This window comes from Rhinopithecus bieti, unplaced genomic scaffold (genome assembly GCF_001698545.2).
Source record: "Rhinopithecus bieti isolate Rb0 unplaced genomic scaffold, ASM169854v2 scaffold_13317, whole genome shotgun sequence".
NCBI classification, from domain to species: Eukaryota; Metazoa; Chordata; class Mammalia; order Primates; family Cercopithecidae; genus Rhinopithecus; species Rhinopithecus bieti.
This window is the reverse complement of record NW_016807516.1, coordinates 230,080-243,454: the sequence shown is the minus strand read 5'-3', so window position 1 is coordinate 243,454 and position 13,375 is coordinate 230,080. Positions and strand designations below refer to the sequence as shown.

The following is a 13,375-nucleotide window of genomic DNA, read 5'->3' as shown; positions in this document are numbered from 1 at the left end:
AGTTTTTTTTTTTGTATTTTTAGTAGAGACGGGGTTTCACTGTGTTAGCCAGGATGGTCTCGATCTCCTGACCTCGTGATCCGCCTGTCTCGGCCTCCCAAAGTGCTGGGATTACAGGCTTGAGCCACCGTGCCCCGCTGAGACCTTTTATTTTTTAATTTAAAGGGATCAACTGGTCTTGTTGAGCCTTAGGGAAGAAAGCTTCACTCAGATAAAAGTCTTTGGGGAAACTTTAAATACCTGGCTACCTCTTGATTCATTTAAATTAGATTGACTTCAGCTGTTCTTAGAAAGCATTCTGCATAGTTACCCAGAGCAGTCACTGAAGTTCTGGAGCTCCTTAAATAGCTGCACTCAGAGGTGCTCCACATGAGGCATGTTTAGAAAAAGAAGGACCCTTATACTTGGAGCTTTTCTTTTTCCAAGTAAACTGTTAATACTGGTGGTAGAGGCAGTCTCCAGATGACAGCAGTGCATTCGTCAATGGTGAGTCTAGACAAGTGTTTGCAGGGGTGTTGCTGATGTGTAGATCAGTGAGCAGATAAAGGAGAGCAGTGTTGATGTTGATCTAAAGGCTTTGGGGCCTATCTGCTTATCCTTGCACACCTGAACAAAGTCATCAGATGTGCTACACAATCAAACTGATGAAGCTTGGACTTGATACATGATAGAGTCCAATCCAAATTGCCCATCTTGGTATTCAACTTGCAGATTAGTTGGTCCAGCTGATATTTTAACAGATACAGTTAGTAGATCATCTGAACGTGAACTCTCTCTAACCAAGACTTTTCCTTCTGGTGTCTTTTTAAATTTCTCTTTGGCTTCATTAACAGTCACCCTTCCCCAGTGCCACCCTGTTTGAGCTCCTACAGGGAGTTCACCAGATGCAGCACCTCCAGGGAAGGTTCCTGTGCTGACCCCTTGGCTCCTCACTGGCTCTGCATCTATTCCCTGCCATTCCCAGAGGGCTGCAGATACCACAGGGTCATGGAAGTCGGGTTACTGTGGCAGACAGATGGCCACCCAAACTGGGTGAGAGAGGAGCTTGCATTGTTCCTGGAAGTCAGTGGGAACCCCCCAATCAACCCTATGGGTTTCTGAAATGGTGGAAGATGGGGAGGGAACAAAAAGCTGTCTGTTTTTCTCAACAGGTCCAGGCTGAGGGATGACAAAGTTCCTTGCAGACGCATCACTCACAGGTCACCAGCAGGAGGATCCTGAGGCTGTGGTCAGTGCCCTGGCACAGCACACTTGGGCCATGTCCCATGCAGCACCGGTGACTCCGAGTGAGAGGGCTTATGCTGCAGGGGAAGCCAAAGATTCCTGAGCCACAGTGGTAAGGCATGAGATGACTTATATATCTGTCCCTTCAGTATATTATTATTAATATTTAATGCACAAAATAGTGAAAGAAAAGATTAGTTTGCGGTGCAAATTGAACAGATTCATTATAGCTTGAGGCATGAGAAGCAACAGCTCTATTACCATTTACCAAAAATAGACCCTGAATGGACAGGGATTGCCTGTGGGCTGGAGATAGGGTGCTCCAGTTGAGGAACTATAAATACCGGTTATCAGTTAAATTTTAATTCATGTAAACAACCATTTGGTAGATTTTTAGTTTTAGTATAATTATGTCCTATGCAAAGTTATTTATCTTTAATTCTAGTTTAACTGGACGTCTTGCATCTTGTGAGATACCATTCCCAGCAGTCCCAGTTGGGCTCTGACATCTGAGTCTATGCTGTTTACGTCAAAAACAGAGTTCTTCTAACAAAGTTACCCACAAGTAAGTACTTCAGTTAGAAATAAGTATGCGTGGGCTGGGCACAGTGGCTCATACCTGTAATCCCAGCACTTTGGGAGTCCGAGGCAGACAGATCACTTGAGGTCAGGAGTTCAAAACTAGCCTGGTCAACATGGTGAAACCTTGTCTCTACCAAAAATACAAAAAGTAGCGAGGTGTGGTGGCACACACCTGCAGTCCCAGCTACTTGGGAGGCTGAGGTGGGAGAATCACTTGAACTGGGAGGCAGAGGTTGCAGCGAGCTGAGATTGCACCAATGCACTGCAGCCTGGGCGACAGAGTGAGACTCTGTCTCAATAAATAAATAAATAAATAAATAAGTCATCCCATGAAACTCAAAGCTGTAAAACCTAGAATGCCTTACCCCTCCTCACTTTCAAACTCAGTAGAACAATTACATTTCCTAACCACTGGAGATATTAAAGCACAGACATTTTATATGAGATTAGTTAAAATTTATGTCTTTAATGCACAAGAGTTTGGGGACATGAATTTGTGGATATGCTAAATCGTATGTAAATGAAATGATAGGATGTTGGGAATATGCTTCAAAATTAGTCGAGTGTGAGGAGTGAGGGGTAAAGAGGGATGGAAGATGAATCAGACAATTTTACACTGATGATGATTTGGTTGGGATGCTGGGTGCAGGGCATGCAATGGGCTTTTCTCTATAGATGTTTGCAACTTCAAAAACATACACAATGACAAATGTGTAAAAAAAAATTCTGTGAACTCTTCTTTGTTGGTGTTTGTTTTGAGGTGGATAAGGGACTCCCTATTAAGGGCCTGCCTGCAATCCCTGAAACATGGAAATAAAGGAGAATCTTGAATTTCTTCAAGGGAAGTTTCAGGTACCTCACTGTCCCTGAGAAGAAAATGAGCAACCTCACTAGCCAAAAGGTTAAAGGAGCTTAAAACAACAGCCAAGCGAGTTAGAGGCATGGGATGTCTGGTTCCCTATAGAAACAAAATCAGCATCTTAACATATGCCCCTGAGTTGTTTTTCACATACCCAGATTGTCTCCAAAAGTCTAGGCTGTCAGTAGCCTCAGATAAGGGGAAACTGAGGACTGAGGTCTGACTGCCCTTGTTTGTTCTGAGTTTCCTGAGAGGCCCTGAGGAAATCACGTCCATGAGCCAGAGCTAACATTTTTTCCACTGACCCCAAATTTTTGGACAAAGCTTTACTACCTTGACAAATTGCAAATCAGGAAATTTCTAAATCTACCTACTTTTGACCTGAAAGCCCCTAAAATATTCTACTTTTAGGCCAAATCAATGTCTAACCTCTAGGTATTGATTTACAGTTTTGACAGTGATTTCTGTTTTCAGAAGATTCCCCTGCCTTTAAAAACCTTTGCTTTCAAGCCATCAGTTAGCTTGGGTCTTAAGCATGAGCTGCCTGATTCTCCTTGCTTGACCAAGCCTGTGATAAATGTTTCACTCTCTTGCTGCAATCCTGATGCCAGTGCTTAGATTTGTATACCTGGTTGATGGATTCAAGTTTGGTTCATTAACAGTATGTCTTGCTTTTAACAGACGCTCAGAGTTGCCAGATGATGTGCCTCCACCCTGACCTCCAGTTGAAGCTCGTCTCCTCCCCACACACAGAGGAGGACTTGGTGAGAAGGCCACTGAATGGAAAGGAGCTCAGAGTTTCCCAGGAAAGAGAAGTGAGTGATACTGGAGGCCCCAGAGCAAGAGGAAGGGCTGTGAGGTAGGCAGGGGCCACAATGTGAAGGGCATGCTGGTGGGGCTACATGGTTCAGGGTTTATGTAAACAGCAATGAAGAGTCACGAAAGGAGTTTAAGCCCAGGAGTAACGTCAACAGGCTGAATGAGAAGGATGTCTCCAGCTGCCTCAAGGAGAAAGGCTTGAGGGAACCAGGGGATCCTGGTCATAGATTATTTATTAAAAGAACCTGTGAGGCTAGAAGTTTGAAGACTATTTGTACAGTTTAAGCAGATTTGCATCTGGGATACAGTGAAGAAGTGATAATTTCTGCATTAGTCTGTCCAGTCTTTCAGCATTTCTGCAGAAACATTAAAAGGTTATACTTACCTTTCTTAGTAAGCCATGAAAAAATATAGGTAGGGAAAATTAGGTTTAGAACATAAGCAAATTGTATTCTATCTAAAACAAAATTCTATTAAGAAACAGATGAAACAGATAAACAAAAATAAAAAGGTAGGAAGACAAAATTCACTTCATAAAGTAAGAAATGTGTTATACTATGGACTGGTACATGCGATGCCTACCCAACTCTTACTTTTTCAGAAATAAAATCTAGTGAGTATCAGCATGCTAAATACATGGTGGGACTTAGGAAATGTTTTCTGAATTGCTGAATGTTAAGGCTATCACTGAGGTGATTCCTGGAACAGTCCCCTTCTATGTCATTGCCTTGAACAACCCCTTCATGTCACTCGAGTCAGCACAACTGTTTCAGCATCTGTGGTAGTGCCATAGTGCCATGTGCAGGTCATTTAGCCTTTTCTAGAATGTACTCTTGGGGCACTGACACTTTAAAAAGTTACAATAAAATTTTTAAGCAGTTATAGACAAACATATTTGCTCCTCTCATAGACCAGGACTACTTACGGGCATGAGATACTGGCTAGGCATCTAGCAGACCATGTCATCATCACAGGATGTAGGATTCAGGACACAGATGTATGTACAGAGGAATAGTGTCGTGGTGAGCTGCAGAGACCAGCTGGGCTCCCTGGTCTCTGAGCCATGGGGAAGTGAGTGTCCTGCTATCAGCAGGCTGTGCTGTGGGACTTCCCTGTGGTTTCTGCACAGCTGCTCTTTGAAGAACCGTTCATTCCAAGGAGCCTAGGTCTTGGGGCTGGGCCTTGTGCTTACTGATGGCGATTCAGCAGCTGTGTCTTCTCTGGCCTGGCAGAGTCTGCTTAGCAGGGACCTGTGTATGGTTTCAGCAGGTGATTTCTCCCAGGGCCCTCCCAAGGAGGGAAGGCAAATCTTTCTCAGTCTGCATTGTGAGCTGAGCTCCAGCCCCAGGTCTCACGAAGGGACTGGGCAGTCCCTGAATGGAAACACGTTTGCATGAACATCCCCTTCTCTGCTGAGGGTGGGGGAGGAAAGGAGGGCTAGGGCAGCTCAGCCTCACTATGGTGGTGTCAGGGGTTGTGTCCACTATGGTGGTCAGGGGCTGTGTCCACCATGGCCTGAACTTCTCTCCTCCTCCTGCTCCTCTCTCACTGCACAGGTAAGGACAGGTCTCAGAGATCAGGACTCGGTTTTCAGCCTGCATCAGTCCCTTAGGCTCAGGAACCCATGATAAATTTCACCCTCATCTTAACCCTGTCTCTTATTTGTGTCTGTGTTTACAAGTTCCCTCTCCCAGCCCATGCTGACTCAGCTACATCCTCCCCCCACTTCCTGCATCTCTGGGAGCATCTTTCAAACTCACCTGCACCCCAAAAGTGGCTGCAGTGTTGATATTTATCTCATATCTCAGTGTCAGCAAAAGCCAGGGAGCCCTTCCTAGTATCTCCTGATCTACCTCTCAAAGTCAAGGAAAACTAGGGCTCTGGAGTCTCCAGCTGCTTCTCTAAATCCAAAGATGCCTTGGCCAATGCAGGCAATTTGCTTATCTCTGGGCTCCAGCCAGAAGGCAAGACTATACCTGTTACTGTCAGACCTGGAATATTGGCACTTCACAGTTACACAGGCAGATGAGAAAGTGAGATGAAGTTCAGCCTGCTAAGAATGGAACTATGGCTTTTTTCCCAACTGTCAAATAATTTTCACACACATAAACTGTATTTTGGAAGTAGCTACTGATGCACAATGGTTCTCTCAACGTCCCATTCAATGTTTCTGAGACCTTAAGTAAACTAACAACAAAACAATAACAAAACATGATGACATTGACTCTTTCTCTGCTGAACCACATGTAATAAAACCAGAGCCTGAGGAGCCAACTTTTTCTTTTAAAAAGATAAGATGACAGTCTTTTGGAGTTTTCTTCTTGGTCAAAATTTCCTAGACCATCGCAGCAGGTGGACAGTCCCCTACAGAAGACATGATCCTGGGAGGAATCCCAGGTACAGAGCTGACCTGGTTCACTTGGGGGTACCTGCACCTTCAGTTGTGAAATCAGGAAGGGGAGAGTAAGCACGGGGGTAGGTGAGGATTGGGAAAGGGGTGAGGCCACGACACTTCATTAACCACCTTTGGACTCCAGTGAGAGATACAGGCTGATGATCCCATCACACAGGTGGCTATGACCTCCTTGTCGCCAACAGCTCCTGCTCCATGGGGAAGCGAAATGAAAATCTGTTCCCATCCCTCTTTTCTTACATATCCCTGTCCTGCCCCTTCCAGTGACCAACACCAGCTCAGGTTGAATTTTGTTTTGTCACTTGTGCTACTAAAGAAAATAACTCCTTTTCTTACTGGTCTCCCAGCTCAAACAATCAGTTTGTTTCTAGAAAGAGAAAAAGCTGCTCACACATGGTGAGTGTAAAGTAGGGATGACGAGAAGAAAAAATCCAGGCTATGTGGCCCAGAGACCCAGGTGCCCTCTGATTGACCCCATAGATGTCCCCTCCTCCTGGCCCAGGTTTGCTTGTCATTCCTTGAGCTCTGAAACCTTGAACTAACATGAGGTCTGTCTTCATAGATATAGAAGAAAAACCTCCCCAAGAATGAGGTGGTTCTCACAACCAGCACATGCTCACTTTTCTCTGTTTAATTCCACACATCTGACTTGTTTTTGCTTCCATGGGCCTTTGTTGAAGATATCACTGAATACCTCTCATTTCTGTGAGGCCTACAGCCTTTGGACCTATCTCCATTATATTTGTGCTTAACTTTCTAACCTTTATGACTGATTATCATTTAAGATTAACATGAGATATGCACCTACGTTAAAGATATATAACTATGTTATCAATGGTCAATATTATTAAAGTTAAAAGTAGTAATGCAAAATCATAGCTATTACATCATTTTCCTTGTTCACTAGTTTTAATATGTGAAGTGAGAGGATCACTTTGCTCCTCACGCTCTCCTGGTCATGTCTGTGGATGAGTAAGCTCGGGGGGGATGCTGCCGTGGTCCATGGGAAGCCTCAAGAGCAGCAGGCCTGGCACATCAGGCACAACATGGGACACGGGGAGCGAGACATGTCGGCAGAAAGCAGAAGAGATTGAGGCATCAGAAACAACCCGCCGCCAGACTCTCCACTGCCTTCCTGCCTGGGTCAGACCAGAGCTGCTCAAACTGAATGTGCACGCAGATCATCTGGGCTCCTGGGAAATGTGGGCTCAGGCGTTTAGGATAGGGACTTAGATTCTGCACTTCTAAAGAAGATCCCTTTCCCTGCAAATCCACATTGTTTCTATATCAGAAAATTAATAAGAATGGTGGAAAATAAGAAGGAAAGCCATTTGTAGACGGGAAGAAAAGAAACATTTTTCATGGAGAGAACTACAGAATTTTCATGAAAAAAGACTTCCAGTCGAGGCCGGCAGACAACCAGAGAGGACAGCTGAGAAGATGGAGGAGGCTCCTCTTTCTTCAAGAAACAAATGAAAGCAAAGAGACACCAAGCCTTCCCCTTACCTGCCCTGCCCTCTGGCTCCTGTCCAACCCCCCACCAGCTTATCCTTCAGCCTCTTCTAAATTGTGGCCCCTCACCTTGCCTTCAGAGATGCCCCGAGTCCACTGCTTCTTTTTCTCAACCCACTAGCACCTTCTGCTACTCCCTGGGTTTCTCCTCAGCTACCAGAGAATGCAGTGAACCATCCAATCCAAATAAATTATCCTGTTCAACACTGACCACTCGGTCTCCTTTGTGCGGATCTGAGGAATCAAGCAGGAAGAAAGAATCTGGCTTTGTAAGCTGCCTGAGAAGGGAGTTCATGGCTGAAGTGTCCGTTTTCTCAGCTCACACATTTTATTTCATGCACACAGTTTATACAGAGACAGTCTTCCCCTGAGGACTCCATAAAAGATGGGGAGAACTACATGTCCAGTTCCCACAGAGGAGTCACACGGACAGAAAACTGAAGGCTGAGGTGAGGTAGGAGGCTGCCATGAGGAGGGACCTTGCCCTGCCCTTGGGCAGGGAGTGAGCAGTGTTCAAGGTGTTCAAGGCCCTGGTTGGGACAGGAGCCTCTGTCAGGACCCGGACATCTGGTCAGAGACACTATGGACCTGGACTTGAGCAGCAGGGGCTGCTGTGGTCCTGCTGCTGAGCACTCTCTAGGGCTGTCAGCTGGGAAACCAGAACCCTGGCTGTGGTCTGTGCTCAGGGCTCACTGGGCCAAGTAGCTGGATCCTCTGTGGGCCCCTGGGGAGCCTCAGGCCAGGCCTGTTAGGCCCACCCCTCCCAGAAATGACATGATCATTGCTGCTGCACACAGCCCCAGGGAGGGGTATGGTTGGGCAGAAGAGACAAGTTTGCATGAAGGGATGCTCTCTGTCCTCTGGGACTACTGGGTGGATAACAGGGACCTGCATCATGTCAGCCTCAGCAGAGCTCTGGGGTGTTTGCACCATGGCCTGGACCCCACTCCTCCTCCTCCTCACCCTTCTCCTCCACTGCATAGGTCAGGATGACCCTTAGCACCCTGATGCTGCAGCTCACTGACACTACCTCACAAACTCATACCAGGAATGTCCTTTCCTCTTATCCTTACTTCAGGCCATAATGGGCATCTGTGTTTTCACGGTCCCTCTCAGCCTGTGCTGACTCAGTCACCCTCTGCATCTGCCTCCCTGGGGGAGCCTCCGTCAAGCTTACCAGCACTCTGAGCAGCAAAGACAGCACCTACATTATTGAGTGGCATCAGCAGCAGCCAGGGAAGGTCCCTTGGTACTTGATGTATGTTAACATTGATGGAAGCCACCTAAAGGGGGAATGGGATCCCCAGTTACTTCTCAGGATCCAGCTGTGGGGCTGACTGCTAGCTCACCATTTCCAAAATTCAGTTTGAGGATGAAGCTGATTTCATCTGTGGTGCAGACCATAGCATTGGTGTGCCATATGGGTAAGGCACAGTGACCCCAGTGAAAGAGGAAGCAGGACAAAAACTGTTTTCTCTGCTCCACTATGAAGGCTGCCATGTTGCCCTGAGAAACAGTGTCTGGTTTCCTGATTACGCAAGAAAGATAGGCAGATAGATAGATAGATAGATGATAGATAGATAGATAGATAGATAGATAGATGATAGATTTTTGCTTTTGGTTCCTTAGCAACAAGTTTGCTAGGCCAAGCTCCTAAGGAGTACACAGATCTGTACTAATGTGGCCAATATTAAGGCAGATCCTGTCACCCCCTGCATGTCGATACATTGTCACTACATGGGAACTTGAAGGACATTTTTTTTTTCCCTGTGGATTTAAACACTGTAACTCTGCTGCATGGCACACCCCTCCCTCCCTCCGCCACATCAAGGTTCATTTTAACAATCACCCATAGGATATAACTTCTTTAGAAAATTTTGAATTCTAACAACATGCTAGAAATCACACTGTAGATACACAGCAATGGAAATAATGAAAATTTATAAATAGTGAAACAAAAAGATTTAAAATTTTTGGTGGTTTATAAATGTTTTCTCAGGTGTTCAGTGCCTGGGTTTTGGGATTAGAGAAAATGAGGAGAAATTGTCTCCACCACATTGAAGACGACAACTGATTTGCAATAATCTAACAGAGAAGAAGGATACAAATAATCACTAATGTCATCCTGACAGCCCTGATCATAAATGTTAGAATTTTATCTTTTAACATTTTCTCAAAAAAAAAAAAAAAAAGCTTCAGAAAACTTCTGCAACGGTGGAGTGAGGCCATCCGAAAACCTGACTCACCATACAAGCAAGGAGAGAACAGAAGTAAAAATGCTATAAATCTACTTTTCAGAATTCTGTATGTTACCAAAAGCTTGCAAAATTCTGGGAATCATAAAAAATAATAATAGCCAGACATGGTGGCTCATGCCTGTAATCCCAGCACACTGGGAGGCTGAGGCAGAGCAATTGCTTTATCACTCCTGGGATTTTGTGACCAGCCTGGACAGCAGAGTGAGGCCTCTTCTCTACAAAACATTTTTTTAAAGTAGCCGTATGTGGTGCTGTGTAGGTGTAGTTGCAGCTACTGGGGAGGCTGAAGGTGGAGGATCACTTAAGTCTGGGAGGTGGAGGCTGCAGTGGGCTGTGATTGTGCCACTGTACTTCAGCCTGGGTCACAAAGCAATACCTTGTCTGAATCAACCAACCAATCAATCAATCAATTAAAATAATGTAGAATCTCTGTAAGAATCTGAAGCTTTGTGGTAATTTTATTGCTCATTTCTGTTGCTCTCTCCCAAGATCCATAGTAGTCTTAAAAATCAACAGCCTCAAATCCACTGGACTAGGGAGACCAGAAAAACAGCATTCACTGAAGCAGCCAAATACCAGATTTGGAGTTCTCTCAGAAGCCCCATTCCTGTGTAACTGCCATTATTTGAGCTTTCCAAAGCTCATAGAAAAACTTCATGCTCTGTACTTTTCTAAGCGTGAATTGTCTCGGAGCTTGCTTGGTTTAAACAGCTTCATCCTCAATATATTTATCAAAACAATCAGTGGGATCTGTTAACATTGCAAGGTCCTGAGTCAGTGATACAAGATAGGGTCAGTAAAAGGCTGACCAAAAGCCTTGAAAGAAAAAAACTGGGTGTCAGAATCTATAGAAGATTTTGATGAGCTCTGCCATATTCCTGGAACGACAGAAGATCACTCGCATGCTGAGTTATGTGCATGGCCAGGTAAAAATTGGGCAGGTCCTAAATTTTCCACATCAGCTGAAATGGATGTTTTGGGCAAGGAAGGCCAAAGTAGAGTTGTAAACTGGTGGGCTTTTGCAGTCATGACCCAGCCCCTGCACAGAGCCTTTGGCAAATGCTGAGGAATGTGTTCAAGGCATTTAAGAACATGTCTGTTCAATAATAAGCTAATGACTAATATAATTGAGTAGAGACTGCGGTGGCTGCACAAGCAAAGAATGCAGACTTAGAGAATTATTCCAGTACTGTGAAACAATCAATCATCATCATCAATAATAACTACAACAAAGCCAGAAGTAATTATGACAAATATTTTAAGGAAAGAATCTGATTTCCAGAATTGTTACATCGTATGACTGAAAAGCTCCATTTGGCAAAGTGAAATTATGAGGCAGGGACATAGCAAAGTACTGTCCATACACAGGGATAAAAGGAAAGCAAAATAAAAGGTAACAAAACAAACAAAACATTAAAATAAGTTGACAAAATGATGTCCAGAGATGCACTTGGTGGTTACTACCTAAAAACTTCAAATTAGCTGTTGTAAATATGGTCAAAGAAATAAATACAACCATGTTCACAATTGTTAAGGAAAGTAGAGGAAGAATGCCTCATGACAGAGAGAATATTGGTGGGGTGCAGTGCCTCACACCTGCAATCACAGAACTTTGGGAGGTCAAGGCAGGCAGATCTCTTGAGCCCAGGAGTTTGAGGCTAGCCTGGGTAACATGGCTAAACCCTGTCTCTACAGGAAATACAAAAAAAAGTAGCTGGGCATGGTGGTGCATGCCAGTAGTACCAGCTACTCAGGAGGCTGTTATGGGAGAATCTCTTGAGCCTGGGAGGCAGAAGTTGCAGGAGTGAAGATTCATGTCAATGCACTCCACCCTGGAGTGCAAAAGTCTGTCTCTAATAATGATAATAATAATAATAACAATAGAGAATACTAATAAAGAGGTATGGAAGAAAGGATCACTGACTAAAGATAGATAAATTGATAGTCTGTTCCAAGTATAGAAGAAAATGACAATGAAAAAAGTCTGCACAACCTGAAAGACCCATGTGACACCAATCAAGTGTTCCCATATACACATAGTAAGTTTCAGTCCTTCCACCATTTGAGCTCGCAGTGAGAAGATGGCAGTCTATGAACCAGTAAGCAGGTCCTCACCAAACACCAAAACATCTGCTTGTGCCTTGATTTTGGACCTTCCAGCCTCCAGAATTAAACTCTGACCTGTTTTTGTTGGACACCCGCACAGTGTAGGCCTCATAAGGAGGCTGGCTGGAACTTGACATCACAGCCACTAGTAGTCTGTGGGTTGTAACCCCACAGCATAACATGGGGCTTCAGCTGAGCATAGTAGTAGAGGTTGGAGTCCATCCACATCCACCCTCTAGCTGCAGACCTGGTGGGCAGAAACAGCACTCAGGCCTTGCAGCCCTTCATGGTGGCTTTCTTCAAAGTCAGTAAGGTTCATGTGTGCATCACCATGTCAGCCTCTGGCCGGCATTGACAGCAGAGTTGTAATCACTTTACCCAGTACCAGGATGGGGCTCCAGTCTCCAGTACATCAGATTACATCAGCAGTGAATTAAAAACAGCCTGCAGGAAGCATAAGCTATATGTGAGCTTCCAAGACCTGGATGGCAGTACTGGTTCATCGCAGCCAAGGGCTATGCTGCTAATTACTGTGATGTAGAATTCTTCCCAATCAATGGACATGTGAATCCAATCAACCACGTGATCATTCAGACCTTCGTTCACCTTATACATCTTGAGTATGTCCCAAAGCCATGCTGTGTGCCAACTAAACTAAATGGCATCTTGGTTCTTTACTTCAGTGACAACTCCAAAATCACCTTGAAAAAATACAGAAATGTGGTTGTAAGAGTTTGTGGATGTTGCTAACTTGAAACCAGGTGCTGCAGACTACACATTCTGCCTTGGATTCCTTGGTCATATCTGCCTTAAAAAACATACAGAAGCACAGTGGAGGTGGGTGATAAGACTTTGAAACCATCCATGCTGGTGCCTTACTGCCCAAGATTTTAATGGACGTTGCAATAATTTGCTCACTTGGTAAGTGACATTAGTAGTTACTAGTCTGTAGTAAGCTGAGTTTGGTTGTCTGTAGTATAATTTCTGGTAACTACAGAAACGTAACCTTAAAGGGTCCCCCCCAAATCCACCAAAATTAGTTTTAGCTGTAGATCAAGCTATTTGGGGGTATTAGCGACTAAATAGGGAAAATAATCTCAATGGAGTTAAATGTTTTCTTGGGTAAAGTATCAGCTGGTTTAGTACTGTCTATCAAAGGTAGATTTTACAGATAACGGAAATGGAGGAAGTAGGGATAATGCCTCTAATCACAGATTTCTTTTCCAGAAAGGCAAATTTTATACCGGATCTACAGTCCAGGCCATAGCCGGGGCTCCGTGGGGATGCCTCTGTCTCAGTCATTGCTGTTATGCATTTGTGCTGGAATTCTGTTATTGTAAAAATATACTTATTTCAGTCAAAATAAACCGTATCATTGCCACATCTCAGTCCTCCATTTGCTGTGTTCTTTACTAGTACCCAAAGTAGACTGATTAAACTTTGAGGTGAGGCTTTAAGGAGTGGAAGGCATTTGTGACAGGCCTCGTTGTAACTGTGTAACATGTGAAAGCAGTACTGCATCTCTTCTTTATTGGAATGGCTTTCTGACCAGCACATTGACTTCAGGACTGACGACTCTAATACCTATTTCAGGAAAGCAGT

The 13,375-nt window shown here is 44.5% G+C and overlaps 1 pseudogene; it reads left to right on the top strand.

Moving 5' to 3' along the window:
* LOC108536055 (bone morphogenetic protein 6-like) overlaps nt 1-13,065 on the top strand; it is a 21,438-nt pseudogene extending 8,373 nt beyond the window's left edge.
* The last annotated feature ends 310 nt before the right edge of the window (nt 13,066-13,375 follow it).